Here is a 16,262-nt window from a genome sequence, read left to right on the forward strand (position 1 = left end):
TTTTTTTTACATCTGCAACTGTTAGCTTACAGCTTGCTTATTTAAGAAAGACAAACCTGCCATAAAGAATTACACTGATAACCTTGACTACTACAACAGTCCATTTTTGAAAAGATATGAAAATAAAGGTGACACCGATCTTTTTTTTCAATTAGCAGTCCCATTTTTCCCAATTACTCCTACAATTATTCACCATGAAGTAGTCACAAAATAGGTTTCATACAGACAGACTTTTATGCATACATAATTGAGGCCCAGCTTGATCCTACCATGCACTGAGGGCTATTTTTAGCCTGGTTTCTTCAGTTTATGTAATGATGAATTTTCAGAGTGTCCCCAACTCACCCTTTAACTTTGAATTGATCATCTAAGTAGAACTCAATTTGACAGAGGTACTGAAAATTTCCACAAGTTTTACAAAAATGGGAAAGGGGCCATAGCTTGAAAATTTTATAAGAACTTCTCCACTAATAACTGATTCTATGCACCCATTTTTACTGTGTAGTAGAGCAAACCAAAAGTTGCTTCCAAAATGCTCAGAAGAAAGACTGTAAAGGAAACGAAATTTGCTGATACAAAAGATGGCAAAAAAGTCCTATTTGTTTCAACTAAGGTATTTTTTTGAGCTCAGTGGGCGCTGGATGAAGCATCCCACCACCATACCTTATCCCAAACCCCCGAAACAGGTGCATTTTAACATAGGCTAAGAGAAAAAAAAAAGCTGACACACGTTTTTCTAAATAAAATACAGTGCCAGGGTTAAAATGGCAGCTGAAGGAAAAGAAAAAAAGAACTTGTAAAAGTATTTATAAAATATTGCTGGTTGCTCCTTTTCTTGTTCTTCAGGATCATTAAAGTATTTCCCGTAAAGAGGGAATGCTGCGCCTGGACGGCACCGAGATGTGACGCTGCACGTCCTCGTGTGCCGCTCCCTGGCGCTGTGTGCGCCACACTGCAGGCAGAGGGAGTCTGGAATAGGGGCTTGGAGCTGGGAGATCAGAAGTTCTGATACTTGGACAACGCCTTTTGAGGTTTTCCTTACATTATTTCCATTAAAACACTATTACGGTTAAAACAGATATAATAAATATAAACTACAATAGTATTTTTCCGCCAGAAAACCGTTATAATCTAACAGTTAGGTAACCATTCTGACCATACGTGGAAAGTAAACATAAAATAGCAAAAGACCATGCATCATCTCCTCCGTCCCTCTCCTCTCCACTTCCTTGAAACTGGGATGATGTACATTTTAAGTCAGGCTAACTTAAAGAAGAAAGGCTGATGTCAGGACTTTCCAAATGAAACACACACTTGAGGTAAGAGAAGAGTGATAAATGCACAAATTATACAGTCACAAATACAATTTACAGATTGTGTGCGGATCGAGGATTTTCGCTACTGCTGAAGCATGTACCACGGGTCCTAAAGACACTTTGTATTTACAATTATAGAGTAGAAACATACTCAAATGATGTACTTTTCATAAATTAGCACATTGCTTTGATGTTATTCTTACTCACCTTTACATACTAAGCCTACTGTCACACATCAATTAACATGGCAAATTAAAGTAATAATAATATGTACTGTATTCATATGGAACAGACAAGTTAATTGCATGCTGCTGTACAGCTTGCATTTAAAGTAATCGCTCTGATTTTCCAGGTTCCAAAATTCAGCTTTACATTCCAAACTGACAGCTGTGGTACAGTAACTCTAAGACTGAATGGTACTCACTTGGTTTTACCAATACACCACTGTTCTGTTAAGTGAAAAGAAACATCAGTCTCTGACATTCCTTCCCTGGCGCTTTCGGGAAGATCATTCTTCAGCCAGCATCTCAGGGATGCAGGCACCGGCTGCTTCTGTGCTGGCAGGAGGCTGAATCGCTGACAGTTTCACTGATGCATTTCCCTGTTGGATACAGGAAGCAAGAGAAGAGGCATAATCTTTTGTCAGTGCACATGACTTGTACAGCAGAGAAAGCCATTTCTAAAAATAACTAGACAGCATATGACTCTCAATGCTACTTTCCTGATGGTCTAGTGGTCAGCCAGGTTCACATCCAGGAAAAGATTTCTTATTTCAATACATTTTTCTAGTACATACCTTAGTTTTCACTGCTTCTGTGGATGTAATCAACAACCCCTTCACTGCTCAAGAGAAATTTAGTAAGATGTATTACTCACTTGGAGAATAATTTGCCAATTGTCAAGTATAACAGAACAAGACTGATTTGTTTCTACCTTTAAGAGTTTTCTAGGGCCTGTAAAAAACACATTTTCCCACCCTGCCATCAGCCATAAGATCACAGCTTTCATAGGCTCCGCTACTTTTCTGAAATTGTCAGGGGGGAATATTTTGTCTCCAACAGTCAGGCAGCTTAAGAATCAGGGGGCTCATCCCTACCTTCCTCTGCAGTGTCACACAACAGAGGCCTTCTAAGAACTCAGTGACAATGACCCTTCTGTAACACACACTTTCAACACTGCAAATGCAACTGCTGTGGACCTACTACTGTGTTCTAAACTAATTGTCTTGTGCTGCTAACATCTCAGCCACAGAAGCACAGAACTCAGTACCACTCCAAAACACACATTATAAGCACCCAGGGTGGAGAAGCCTATGCTTTTAACCATGACACTGTGGACCTAGTGAAGCATACAAACTCCTTAAGGCTAGCTCAGTTTCTGCAGCATGGAACCATCTCATTATTTGGTTCACATTCCTTGCAGGTTCCATGTTGCAGGAAACTAGGTCCCACCTTGCCTTTCTCTTCGACAATGGGCACAGATTACCTCTGTGGGGACAAGCTGACCTCTTTCCCCTAACCACACACTCCTCTTTGCAGTGGCCTCAGGCCACAGTGATACCTCAGCCCTGAGCACTCCACAGCTTTGTCTCCTCAAGGCCTGAAATGCATTGGTCTTACCAATGAAGGTGCTATCAATCTACACATGTGAAATGGTATTCTTGCATATATAAGACATAAGATTGTATTTAAGACAGCCTGATTATAACCTTGTATTTTATGATATCTACCTCATTGCACAATAAAATTGCTCAATTCAGACAAAAGAAATCTCCATCACAATCAAGACCCATGTTTTGTTCCAGCCTGCTATGGTGAAGGGTTTGGGATGAAATCACCTGTTGGCCGATGACAAGGAACTCCAGTGAGACACAAACCAAACACCATCAACCTCCTGAATACATCCCTGAGGAAAGGGATCCCTTTAAGTTTGTTTTCTGACTCTAAAGCTTTTAAAGATCAGCTAATGTATATTTGCACAGTCCAGAAGAAGCTTATCTATCTTAACACAGAAAAGGTTTCTTATATAATGCATTTTAGAAGCAGAGTGCTTTAGATTTAGAGAAATTTGCTTGTGTAGAGCCAACCTGCCCGTATTGTTGGACACTGCTAAAATAGGGAATATTATTTTTCCTCGTACTGCTTTCATAAAACCGACATGCCAGAGGAAGAAGCGCTCATGCAATGTCATCTGCATCGCTGGCAGTTTTCATTCCTCTCACACAAATCTTACCAAAAAAAGCAAGGTCACGGATTATTATCTATGGCGTGAGGAGGCCGCGGGAGTGCAAGGCAAGCAAACCCCCAACCTCGAGTCCCTCTGTGGAGCCACTGGCTCCCACCTGAGGCACGCCCTTGGACCGGCTCTCCCCTGCAGGCCTAACACCGGTGCTTTTATTTCCACAGCCTGCCCGGAGGGCGACCAAGCCGGAGCTGAGGGAACCGCCACGTTCATTCCCTCCCGGCAGCCGCCTCCCAGGATGTGCAGGGCACAGCGCTCGGCTGACGAGGCCCCGCCTGCAGCCGTGACAGCGGCACCCCGTAAAGAAACGATCTTGTCAGGAACAGCGTGTACAAGCAACACGAAAGGAGGGAAAACAACTGCGCGGAGCCCCGCGCCCGCCGAAGGCGGCCGGAGGGGGCCCCGCGGAAGAAGGGAGGGAGACCCGGCCCCGCGCTCCGGCGCCTTTCCCCGAACTCCCCGCCCCTGCCCCGGCCGCGCAGCTCTTGCCTGTGGCCATGAGCGAGTCACCCCCGCTCCCGCTGAGGCACCCCCGGGCTGACGGCTCCGTCTCGCCCGGCCCCCCACAGCCATCCCGCCTCCCGCCCGCGGTGGGGGACCCTCACCCGCCTCGCCTGGGCCGCCCACTCTCCTTCCCACCCCGCCGTCGCTATCCCCTTCTGTGGGGTGGAATGGAACGTCCCTCCGTACACGCAGCTGCCTCCACGACTTGGTACTGCCTGGAAGGTGGGAGCACAGGGAAAAAACAGCGGCACAATGCGGCGTAGGGGTGTCGTTATGGCCGTTGGGGTTCTTCAGAAAGGAGTCGTAGGAAGGAATGACAACGCTATCGTCAAGTTCCCTGGTGGTCTAGTGGTTAGGATTCGGCGCTCTCACCGCCGCGGCCCGGGTTCGATTCCCGGTCAGGGAAAAGTGTTTTTGCTCTCCAACTCTCCTGCGTTTTTGGATTCTTTCCGACCTTCTCCTGCTTTTACAATTCTGGGAGCATCGGCCCGCTGCTGTGCGAGCGCGAGGCGTGGGCATTACTTCCCAGCTGCGAGTATTAATACACATTTGGCAGCGTGGAGGAGTCGTGCACAAAGGCAATGAGCAAAGTCACAGCTCTGGGCAGGGGAAGTGTGGCCAGGTGTAGTGTTTGGAAGTCTTGACTTCACAGAACTACCTGTGGACACCCCATGGTCGTGCATAGGGAGTCTAGAAGTCAGCAGAGGCTGCTTAGAGGGGTAAAAGTAGGGCTGTTGGCCAGCACTTACAAATACCATAATTTCCTTTTTTTTTTGGCTGCTCTTACAGTTTAGGGTGTTTCCACATCTTTCTCCCCAGAGGTGAATGGTTACTTAGTGGTATCACAAATCTTTGAACCATCTCTGTTATGGGGAAAGGCTGAGGAAACTGGGCCTGTTCAGCCTCAAGAAGAGACAAATGAGAGGAAACCTCATCAATGTCTACAAGGATCTGAAGGGAGGATGTCAGGAGGAGGGAACCAGGCTCTTTTCAGTGGTGCCAAGCAATAAGACAAGAGGCAACGGGCAGAATCTGATGCACAGGAAGTTTCACCTGAATATGAGAAAGAACTTCTTTACTGTGCTGGTGTCCAAGCACTGGAACAGATTGCCCAGAGAGGTTGTGGAGTGTCCCTCACTGGAGATATTCAAGAATCATCTGGATGCAATCCTGTGCAATGTGCTCTAGGATGACTCTGCTTGAGCATGGAGGTTGGAGCAAATGACCTGCTGTGATCCCTTCTCTGACTCATTCTGTGGTTCTGTGACCCGCTTAGCTGTCTGTGGTGTGTATGTGCCTCTCTGACCAAGTGCTGTTTCCCCCAAAGAAGGTGGGAAGAGTTTGTCCCCTGCACCCCTGTCGTGGCAGAAGGGGGACTGCAGTGCTCTTTGGTGCTTCCTCAGCTAAGCTACAGACTGTCTTTGTGCAGTGCATTTGCACAGCCCCCACCATGCAATGCATATGGTTGGGGGGGTGCAAGTAAGAGATAAGATATTCTTCTGGAGGTGGAAAGACATAAACAAAGAGACAAAGGGATTTTTAATACCTCCCTGCAATTAGCACCTGTCTTGCTCTCTCCTGCAATGAAACCCTCACCACAACTTAGAATCATTATTGTTGGAAAGAGACTTTTAAGATTATCACGGCCAGCCGCTGACAGAGCACCACTGCCATGTTCACCATTGAACTATGTTTTTTTAACACTTCCAGGAATGGTGACTCCACCACTTCTCTGGGCAGTCTTTTCCAATGCTTAACAACCCTTTTCATGAAAAAAAAATTCCTAATATATAACCTAAACCTACTCTGGCACAACTTGAGGCCGTTTCTTTCTCGGCTCCTAAAAATGGTGTGGATTCTCCAGTATGTGTGAAGGGAAGAAGTGATGAGAACAGGGTAAAGCCTATTCCAGTCCTGCAGCAGGGGGTGCCTCCCCTTCTCCTCCACCCAGAGCTCACAGCTCTGTCCTGTAGCAGTGCACAATCAGCTGCGCATCCAAATCCTCATCTGGGGCTCCAGCAAGAGCTGCTCTTCTTCACCTGTAGCCCCCCGCTCCCACACCTGCCCCTAATTTGTAGGGTGAGAGGGCAGTGGGAGGACGTCTTCTTTCACACTGGAACAGTGCCTGCCTGTGGTGAGCTCATGTTGGCTTGCTATGAGGTGCCCACCTACACCCCCTCCTCAGCAGTACAGGGGGAGAAAATAAGATGAAAGACTTGTGGATTGAATAAAGGGAGTTTAATGAAAAAAAAAAAAAGGCCCAGTACATGTAGCAGTTGCTTTGGAAGAAAAATACCTTAAAAATTAATCCCTTCCCCCACCCTTAATCTTGCATTTTATTACTGAGCACAGTGGTTATAGAGTAGGGAATATCCACTTTGGTAAGTTTGGGTGGGCCGTCCCAGCTGAGTCCCTGCCCAAATTCTCCCTCTCCTGACACTAAGCCTACTGGCCTTGGGAGGGAGGCGTGTTAGTGTCTTGATGCTGTGGAAACACTGATCAGCAGTAGCCAAAACACTGCTGTGTTATGAACACCCTTCTAGCTACAAACAGAAAGCACAGCACTATGAGGGCTGCTAAGGGGAAAATTAACTCCATTCCAGCTGGACCCAGGGCACTGCCATAAGAAATACTATCAGTATTTCTTGGTAAAACAAGAAATTCTGATAATAAATGAACATAATAGTTAGCTTAGACAGACTACAAGCCAGGGGCTAGCACACCTGGGAGATTATGCTTTAGCAGGGATTCTCCCTGCTGCCAAGAGCAAGCCACGGCCCTTGCATCACCCATGTAACTCCTTGGTACTGGCAGGCCACTCTTTATGTGGGAGTACTTCGGTCTGATGTGAAAACACCACTGGAAATAATGGTTTTGGCTGCCTTTCTCAGGCATGCCAGAGACGTACTGCACCCTGGGCTGCCCTTCAATGCAGATAGGAGTGTCTCATGAGAAATCCCAAGGTCCTACACTATATTTTGTATGCCAAGCTTCAAGAAGGTGCAAAGGGATGGGATAACTTTTGCTTTAAGGCAGAAGGCAAACAGTCAACAGGGCTGTTGTCACCTCTTAGGTATTAAGAAAAAGTGCCAAATAATAGTTAAACCCAAGAACCAAAGGATGTCACCTAAGGAATTATTGCATTCCTATGGCTGGAGATTGTTAAGAGTGGGCTGGGCAAGCATCTCATCAATGCTCTCAAACTGGATCAGGGGAATAGCTCAGTGGGTCACCTAAGATCCTGAAAGTCACAATTATATTATTTCATCTTGCGCTTTCCCCTTTCATTAACAGTTCACATGAGCTGCACTGAGCTGTGTAGGGCCCTGAGATTCTTCCCTCCCTCTTAGATCTCAGTGAAATGCCTTACCAAGTTGGTGGAAGAAGTTTCTAGTTTCTACCTCAAAAAATGATGCATTGTTTTAGAAGGAGCTAAAATGAATTACAGGTGTTGACTAGCTTCCAAGGAAAGGTATATGTATGGGTTTACAGAATAGGAACAAAAAAAGCATCTCCTTTGGTTTTAACTCATTTTGTAGTAGGACATTTGCAACACTTTTAGCACCTTAAGTCCACCTTCAGAGTCACCTGAGAAAGGATAATCATGTGTAAGATTTTAGAAACATGGAAAAGCCACCACACTACCTCTTGCACACAAAGAAAGAGTAGTTTTCAATATTTTGTTAGGAATACTAGCATAGTCTCTGAAGAAACTATCTAATGGCCTTCCCAATCTGTTTTCAGTCCAATGACAGACCTGAAATTTTCCCTTGTGCAGATGGCAAATATCCACCTGGCAAGGAGTAAGAACAGTCCTCTTGCTGGTGTCCTTCCTGTTCATGTCCCATTGTAATTAAAGGTATCCTGATTTGGGGTGAAATGACTCCAGAATCAGTGTTCACCTTCAGCGTGTGTTGAACAGTTTCTGATTCCCTGTTTCCTGGACCTTAGATTAATGTGACAGAGGAAAAGAACAGAGTACTTGTTTTTAACAGGTGGAAGAACCATCCTTCCTAGAGTCTTTGTTGATATTTTTGTTTAAAGTAAAAAATAACTCATGATGCTGGCATGCTGAAACCCCAGAAAAGGCAGGCAGTTTTACAGAATAGCAGCAGTGCAATCAGAAGCACATTACAAAAGTGATCTGTCTAGAACAGAGATATTGCAAACAAATATAAGATTATTAGTATCACATTTTGAAAGTGTAGCTGAATTTGCTTTTAACTGGATAGATTTTGAAATACTAGCTCACAAGTACTTTTACTTTCATTTCTCTTCTTCCTCAAAAGTGTGACCAAGTGCTTTTTATCTCACAGCAAAGGCTGATGGGAATGCACTGCAGAAGAAATAAGAATAGTAAGGAAGACAATATCTTAACAGTAGATCAACTTAAACTACCAGCTGAGTCAACTTTTTTTTTGTGGCTACCTCCCTTAGGTTATAGCCCTACATTAATTCCACTTCTTAAGATTTTTTCCAATCTTATATGAAGTAGCTTGGCTGGGAGTGAACATAAAATTTTGCATGACTTTTACAACTGGCAACTCTTTGGAAAATGGAACATCTCCTTTTTTTAAAATAGGCATATTTTCTACTTGCCCTCATGTTTCATTTCTATCATGCAGTCATTAAATTTATTCTGTTCCCAGGACATTCTGGTGGCCGCTTATGGCCTTATTTTTTGTTTTATTGCGGACATAGACAAGTACAACTTCGTGGTGTCCTCTGCAAGGCAACGAGCCTCTGCCTATTGATAAAAATATCGTTGGAACACGCCACGAGGTGGCAGCCCGGTCCTATGTCTGCCCCCACCCACCTATGGCTCCCAGAGCCGTCCCTGCTCTGGAGGTTTCAGATTCAATTCCATAGGTTAACATTGTGCCCGTTCATTCCAACAAGTAATGAAGGCTTTGTATTTGCTGATAAAGCCAACTTCATGCACCAATGAGGTTGTTATTAAGGCAAATTATATGCAGCCTAGTTCAGAAGTTGTACATGGAAACTTTACAAGCTGTCTTAACATGGCATTTAAAAAAAAAAAAAAAAAGAAAAAAGAAAAAAGAAAAGCCACACAGTATTATCAGGAGTACGACTTGGACTCTAAAACCTCATCCTATCTGTGGCATTAATACATTAATGATACATACCATTACCAGAGTGACAAAGAACCACGTGGCCCTGGATGTGTTCACCCTTACAGCTGCTCTTTTGGGACCAGCAGCATCCCTGCTTTTCACCTGTAGATTTTGAACTGAAGATCATGCGGAAAGTTTGTGCCAAGGCAAAGAAGAGAAGAAGAATTTCTGCATCCTAGGTCAGGATCCCAGGGCATTGGCTGCCCAGAGACACGAGGCAAGGTCTGCTTTCATTCCCTTCTGCATGGATTCACAAGGATGGTGAGCCATGGGAGCAGTCTGTGCTATGAATTAGTGCTATTTTCACCATGGCAGTCAAATGACACAAAAAAGGCGAAGTGTTTATTAAACTGCTGAAGGTAGAAGAAAAAAAACAACCCTAAAAGAAGCTTTCAGGCACACAATCCCTTCTCCAGACTTTTTCCCCATCCTATTATCTGTCCCAAGATTCTTTCTGTAAAATATTGCTGTCTTAAAATATAACTGTAAATCTCTTCCCTAGCTACAGATTCAATATGAAACACCTTCTGGACAGTAAGATAAAAACATAACCTCATTTCACATCCTCCTAGGACTGTCCCTTCAGAACTACAGTTTGGAAATTTACTCTTAATCATATTTTAAGAGAAATTATTTTATCCTAACCAAGGTATTTTATTTAAGGTAATGTAAACAGAAGTCCAATGCAGATTAAATTACCACTCACAGATCTGCATAATGTTATCCAAGGACCATTTTCCAGCAAGTCCTTTAACGGGAGCAATTGCCATATCCTATTAAGAAGTGGTCTGATCATGAAATTATGAAAGCTCTGATCCTTTTCAAAGTCTGAACTTTTGCATGCTGAAAATCTGTTTTCTAGACCCTTTTTATACTGCCTTGTGGCTACAGTCAGTCATTACCTTCTGCCTTTCCATGCTTTGTTTCCCATATGCTCTTTTGATTCATCACATTTTAGTAAACTATATTGACAACATTATTATGCTGTGCCTAATTTTTGTCTTGCTGGCAGGAAAACATAGCTGGGAAGTGCCAGTTTCCCCCCAAAGCAGGAAAATAATAACAGACTATAAATTGCTATTACAACACATGGTCTGGCTGGTGGTGCTGTCTGCTGCATGTAACAGGGAATAGCAGTGACCCAGACAAGGACAAGGTTGCTGGGCTGATGGAGCATGGCCATAGCAGAGTGCCTTCTGCAGCTCTGCCATGGAGCGGCTCTGCACCCAAACTGGTCCTGCATCCTTTGCAAGGGATTTTTTTACATAAATGACAACTCTGATTACTAGAAATAGCATAATTGGTATTTTGTAAGCTGCAGATCTGCGCAAAGTTCTAGCAAAATAAATGAAAAAACAGGAATGATTTTCTTTTCTGTTCAGATGACTACCCGTGTAATTCTATTAGGATGAAGTTTTGCAATATCTAATCTTCAGTTTGTTCATTCTCCACCCCAAGCCCGGTAGTAAGTCTCAATTTCAGATTTGTTTGGACTATGGCCTTGGGTCAATTGAAATGGAGTTTCTTATTGTAGCCTGCTGGGTGGCTTTCATCCCTCCTACCATCTTAAGGGGAGATGCACTCATCTCCCCTTAAGCAACCAGGCTGAAGCTGAGTGTGAAGCACGTGAGAGGATGAACATGAGCTCGTAAACTCCTATCACCATGACTCCCCTGCTACAAGGCTCACAGGCAGCCTCTGTGTGTGTGCCAAACCTGGTTCTGAAGTGCTCACCCTTGGGCTTACCACCATGATCTTCCCAAGTCTGTCTTTGGTGAGAAAGGAGTGACAGGTGGCTGGTGGTTCTGGCTGTGGATGCAGGTAAAATGCAACAGCTCCCTGTGGCATGCTGTGCTGACACACTTCTTCAGAAACACAGAAGTTTAGAACAGGTGCCCATCACCCCCTACATGTCTGCTTTCCTGGTGACTGCACTCTGTTGATGGGCTATTTGCAAAACATAACTCTCAGCAGCATGAGGCAAACACACTGCAGGCAGCAGGAGCAGGCAGCTGTTTGCCTACAGGCAGGCAAGAGTCACCCCACCCCAGGCATGAGGCAACGATTTCCCCAGGACAGCTCAGCACAGCAATACACAGAAGCAGCGTCCTCTGCTTATTCATTCCCATCATATTGGTATATTTACAAATATTATAGTGCTCCTGAAAACCAAGTATCTTAAAATCTTTTGTACCTAGTGTTTATTATGGTTTGCTGATCCTCCTTGAAGAGTAAAAAATTGAACAATTAAAAGTAATTTAATAAGTTCTGCTTCTCTTCTGGTCATACAATTTAAAGGGGATTTTCTTCCATGTCATCCCTTATGCCATCAGAAATTTGTCTCCCTCACTATCATCTGGGCTCCAGGAGAGCTACTATATTCTATTAAGCAGAGGCTTATGGTAAGGGCCAGAAACTCAGGTGCTCACAAGATGATGATGAGTTAGGAGACAATCTTTCCCCTGGAGTCTAAAGTCTAATTAGACAAGATCAAGGACAAGAATTAAATAACACTATTCCAACTTTACAGGTGGGTAGCCAAGAAGCAGGATAACAAACAGTTGTATTTCTGATGTATTTAAACACTCAAAAGTAGCTGGACCCCCAAAATTTTTAAAAATCAGACAAATAAGAATGCGTCCTCTAAAGTTTTGCAGGATTGAAAGTGTAAATGACTTTGTTTATACAAATAATCACAATGAAGAGGAATAGTTCCTCTGTGTCCCTCAGAAGGACATCCTTAGTCCATCTGCAGGACAAGTCCTAAGTGCATATTGATGAACTATAAGACTGATTTTGAAAAGCAACGGGGAACTCCCTTCCATTGCTGAAAAAGTCATGCATGTTAACAATAGCTAAAAAATATCTCTCTAACATTTCTAGCTCTTCTTCCCTTAAAAGGTTATATACAGTAAAAAAAGGGCTTCATTTACCATTTTTTTTGTCTCCAGTTTGGTCCACAGGGACAGAAGTACCCCACTGCAAAAGCTGTGCATACAAGCAAGCAGGTTTTACACATTTGTATTGAATTATTACTTCTCTTTTGTTTTGTTGGTGGCTACTGCTATTGGGCATCCTTGGGGTTTGACGGTCACATCAAAGGAGCGGCTCTGGCGTGAGAACCGGTCAAAGTGAGCCAGATAATTAATGGATTTATTACTGAGGTCGGTTCCCATGATTGTCGGTGGGCAGCAGCCACTGCTGTGTCGTAATCCTCATTCGCTTGGTAAGGCACACACTGCCTTAAAAAGGTTTAATGATCCAACAGTGATTTACTAATGGGAATCTTGTTTGTCAGTTTAGCAGACCTTGAAGGAGGACAGAGCAGCATATGCAGGTCAGTTTCCAGCAGTACCAAGAAATGGTTTTCTTTGTTTTGTTTTGAGAATGCTGTTTGTAGCATTTTTATCCACTAAATCCAATAATAAAATGAAGGGTCAAAGTCATTGTAGCGGGCAGGTATCAGACTCCTGATAACATGAGCAGGGAAGGAAACAGCCATTGGTGACAGCAGATTGAGGCTGAAGATCTGAGATAATTATCAAAAAACATTCACTTCAGCTTTTATGATCAACAAAATGACAAAAAGTGTGGCGAGGGGGACTGGGACAGCCTGATGAAATCACAGGCTGGCAGCTGGTCCTTGCCACCAGCTGCTGCTGGGATGGCTGCCTGGCAGGGACCTTTCACTGAGGTTGCATCTCCTTCATGTTGGGAAAGGAGGGAGGGAGACACCTGGTGGGATGGCTGCCCAAAAAGAGGGCAGGGGAGGGAAAAGGAGAGGAAGCAGCTTTGCCTACCCAGAGGGAAGGAGATGCTCTTGCTGCCCAAGGAGGCAGCATCCCAGATGCCATTCCCCCTTGCCACCCTGGTGCCTCTTAAGGAAAACAAACCCCAGAAAAGCCAAGCAAAAGAAACTCCCTTCTCCTCCACCAAAATACATTTAGAAAGCCACAAAGAGAGAGGAGGGAGGGAGAAAAACAATGTTATCTTATTTTAGGTTTTATATATTAAAGTCAAGAGTTATGCTGGCAAGTGACATTAAAAACTATGTGAACAATCAACACACAACATACCTCATCTTTTTAATCAAGTTGCAAAAATGTACCTTGAATGCATAACTTTTCTTTTAAACTACTCAAGGGAGAGAGTCCTCCTAAAGAAAATTAAAGTTACTTGTCTGTCTGAAATATATATAAAAAATACAGCATTCTGAGTTAAATCAAAACAAAGGGGGAGAAAAAGTATAGGCCTTTAAGTAATTATAATTTTGTCTTCTTAGGTTTCTGTATTGCCTTGTAGTAATTTGTTAGATTTTCACTTACCACACAGTAATATGTATGGGTATTCTTTACAAGTAAAACACTTTTCATTGACCTTCTATTGAGACACTGTTTCCTGCAGCACTGTGTGCAGAGCTCTTGCAGTGTAACACACATGAAGACACTGGCAGCGTTCAAAATTTCCTAGCAATCACAGTTTCAGTGTTGTATCAAGGTATTTTTTCATCGTGAAGACTTTCCTTCGTAGAAGAGAAAAATGCCAAATATGGACTGAGCAGAAAGCAAAATCAAGTCAACACCTCAGAAGGACTTTCCTGTACAATAAGTAATAGCACTCTTCAGATAAACATTGTCTAAAACATTTAGCTTTACTCGAATTCAATATTGGCAGTTGTATCTGTAAAAAAAGAGTCTGCCTCTCCAGACCATGAAAGTAATCGCCCAGACATACTTCATTTTATTTCCCATAATAATTTCCTTTTGCTTCTGATATTTGATTATCTAGGATATGACACCAATTCATGTGTCCCAGCTTCGCCTTGCCACCATGAATGGAGAAAAATACCCCTTAAAAATAAATTATATTGGTATCATCTTATAATCACCACCACAGCTGCAGTCAGATCATTAAGAGAACTTCTGAAATTAGTGTTGAATGAAGTGTTGAGTGGTCTTAGTTTTAAAGGATTGATAGATGATGACAACACATTATCACCAAATGATTTTGATATTGTTCTGTTGTTTCTTCTGGTGAGGAGTCTGATTCTTTGAAAAACTTAGATCACATCTCCAGAGATTATGCAAGATAGGGAGAAATTCAGTTGCCTGGCCACACATATTTAGTGCCACTTAAGCAACTTGGGTTTCCCAGGCATCATCTGCACAGAGGCAGAGGTGACACAAGACACAAAGGAGACCTGCACCTTCCAGAGATTGAAGCCCAGCTTAGGACATAGCAAACATTTAGGCAACTAAATGCTGAGTGATTGTATTTACACATTAATAGCAGTTTACAACTTCCAGTAGTAGCAATTACCAGGAAAACAAAACAAAACAAAAAAAATCCCACGTATTTTCAGATACGTCAAAATATTGTTTCATTTGGAAATCAGGAAAGGTTTAGTTTACCCTCAAGTGAAGATCCCAGCATTTCTAGCACATGCCTGGTGCTCCTCTGCTTATCATTTCTTGTTATGGTGGGATGTGTTGCTGCAATCATCCCTTTGAGGTTTTTACACATTAGCTTCCAAACACGCAAGTACTTGCTGAGTAAAAAGATGAAGCAGAGAAACAGAGCACAAATAAAAAGTTCACTGCTGAGTAAAATTAACTCAGGTTCACGCAATGACCTCACAAAAATGAGGCTTGCAAACAAAGCTATACCAATTCCTTCATCTTTTCTCGAAGTTGGACAAAACTACCAATGACTGTTCAATCACTCAGGTCCTCATTTGTGTGATCTCAGGCTATCTGTGCCTGTAGAAGCAGATGACTAATGAGGTTTGTGAATACAAAGCTGGTAACAGTCCACACTTCAGTAGATTTTCTGATATTGTATCTTCTGATTAAAAAATGCTTGTGACCTTTTCCTGTTGTAAAGAAATTCCTCATTTACAATAGCCCTAAGAATTTGCCAATATCCATGTCCCAGGCTTATCTCACGACATCCTGATTAAAGTGTCATCTTCCAAAATAGCTGCAAACAAACATTTTGAAAGCTTACACTAAGGAGGCAGCAGCATGAACTGGCACCTCCTGGCGGTCGTTCAGGCAGATGTAGTCACAACTATGAGATGATTATTCTACTTTGAATATATGCATTCAACACTCAGCCACAGTAGCTGGTTTTTCTTCTGGCCAACACCTAATGCCGGATTTCCTCCACTTGCAATCAGAGCAAAGGGAGGACAGGCAGCACCGCTTCTCAATTGCCTGTCTTCTCTCTAGGATAATAATCTTCTCTCAGCAGCCTAAGTGCTTTTTATTTGCATTGCTGAGGGCTAAGGTTTCGAGCCTGCTAATGCTGAGTGACAGAATTGGTTTTTAGTTTTTTCCTCTTAAGAAAAACATTCTAGGAAATCGCATAACCTGCTTTGATCCTCTTGATAACTGGAATTTAAGGTTGCAAACCCACCCATTGAAAAGTTAGTCAAAGCCAACTGCTTACTGTTGAACAAGCAGCCTGATTTGCCTTCCTGTGCTATGTGCTATGATTATGTCCTAAATTATATAAATTAAAAACTTTATTCTTCATCCAGGTCCAGTTATCACTGAATGCATAATAAAGATAGAAAAATGCTGAAGTAAGGTTGCATATGCACAGCCACGAGTCCTATCTGTTGGATCTTAGTTATGACAAGTAAACAGCTTTCCCTTGCTCTGTTTTAAAAACTGCATAGACTTCTTCAGCTCTGACCAGTTAGCACAACCATCACCTGTTAGCACCAAAGCCATCAGAAGCTATTACCCTCTGATGTCTTTCCAACAGCACATGTGAAATATATCTCTCCATTAATTTCTCACTTGGGAAATCTTCATCCACTCTCAGAGAGGTTCCCAACAGGCTAGGAATGAACAGGCATGAAGGATGAGCTCCTTCTTCCTGTCCGGCCTCTCTAGGTGATTGAATTAAAAGAAACCAAACCAAACCAAAAGAGAACACAACAAGCAATAGAGGAGACGAAAAGGAACACAACAAGAAATAGAGGAAACATTAGCAACTCATCATCCATGGGTCTGGCCTGTTTTGTGAGTGAAAATAGGATAAGCACCAACAGGCTGCA

At 43.0% G+C, this 16,262-nt stretch overlaps 1 protein-coding gene and 1 non-coding gene across 4 annotated transcripts in view; one reads left to right on the plus strand and one right to left on the minus strand.

Moving 5' to 3' along the window:
- NCOA7 (nuclear receptor coactivator 7) overlaps nucleotides 1–4,331 on the minus strand; it is a 93,087-nt gene extending 88,756 nt beyond the window's left edge. The window contains exons 1-2 of one of the 3 annotated variants that reach the window (XM_064649579.1): nucleotides 4,163–4,331; nucleotides 1,741–1,917 (exon numbers count right to left, since the gene is read on the minus strand). The gene's annotated coding sequence lies outside the window, so the exon portion shown is untranslated. The remainder of the gene's footprint in view (nucleotides 1–1,740; nucleotides 1,918–4,162) is intronic. The other 2 variants (XM_064649585.1, XM_064649580.1) reach the window with 2 other exon arrangements.
- A 64-nt stretch (nucleotides 4,332–4,395) lies between these two features.
- Nucleotides 4,396–4,467, plus strand: TRNAE-CUC (transfer RNA glutamic acid (anticodon CUC)). Its single transcript has one exon. It is a non-coding gene; the product is annotated as a tRNA-Glu (tRNA).
- The last annotated feature ends 11,795 nt before the right edge of the window (nucleotides 4,468–16,262 follow it).

Source organism: Pseudopipra pipra, chromosome 3, assembly GCF_036250125.1.
Source record: "Pseudopipra pipra isolate bDixPip1 chromosome 3, bDixPip1.hap1, whole genome shotgun sequence".
Taxonomy (NCBI): Eukaryota; Metazoa; Chordata; class Aves; order Passeriformes; family Pipridae; genus Pseudopipra; species Pseudopipra pipra.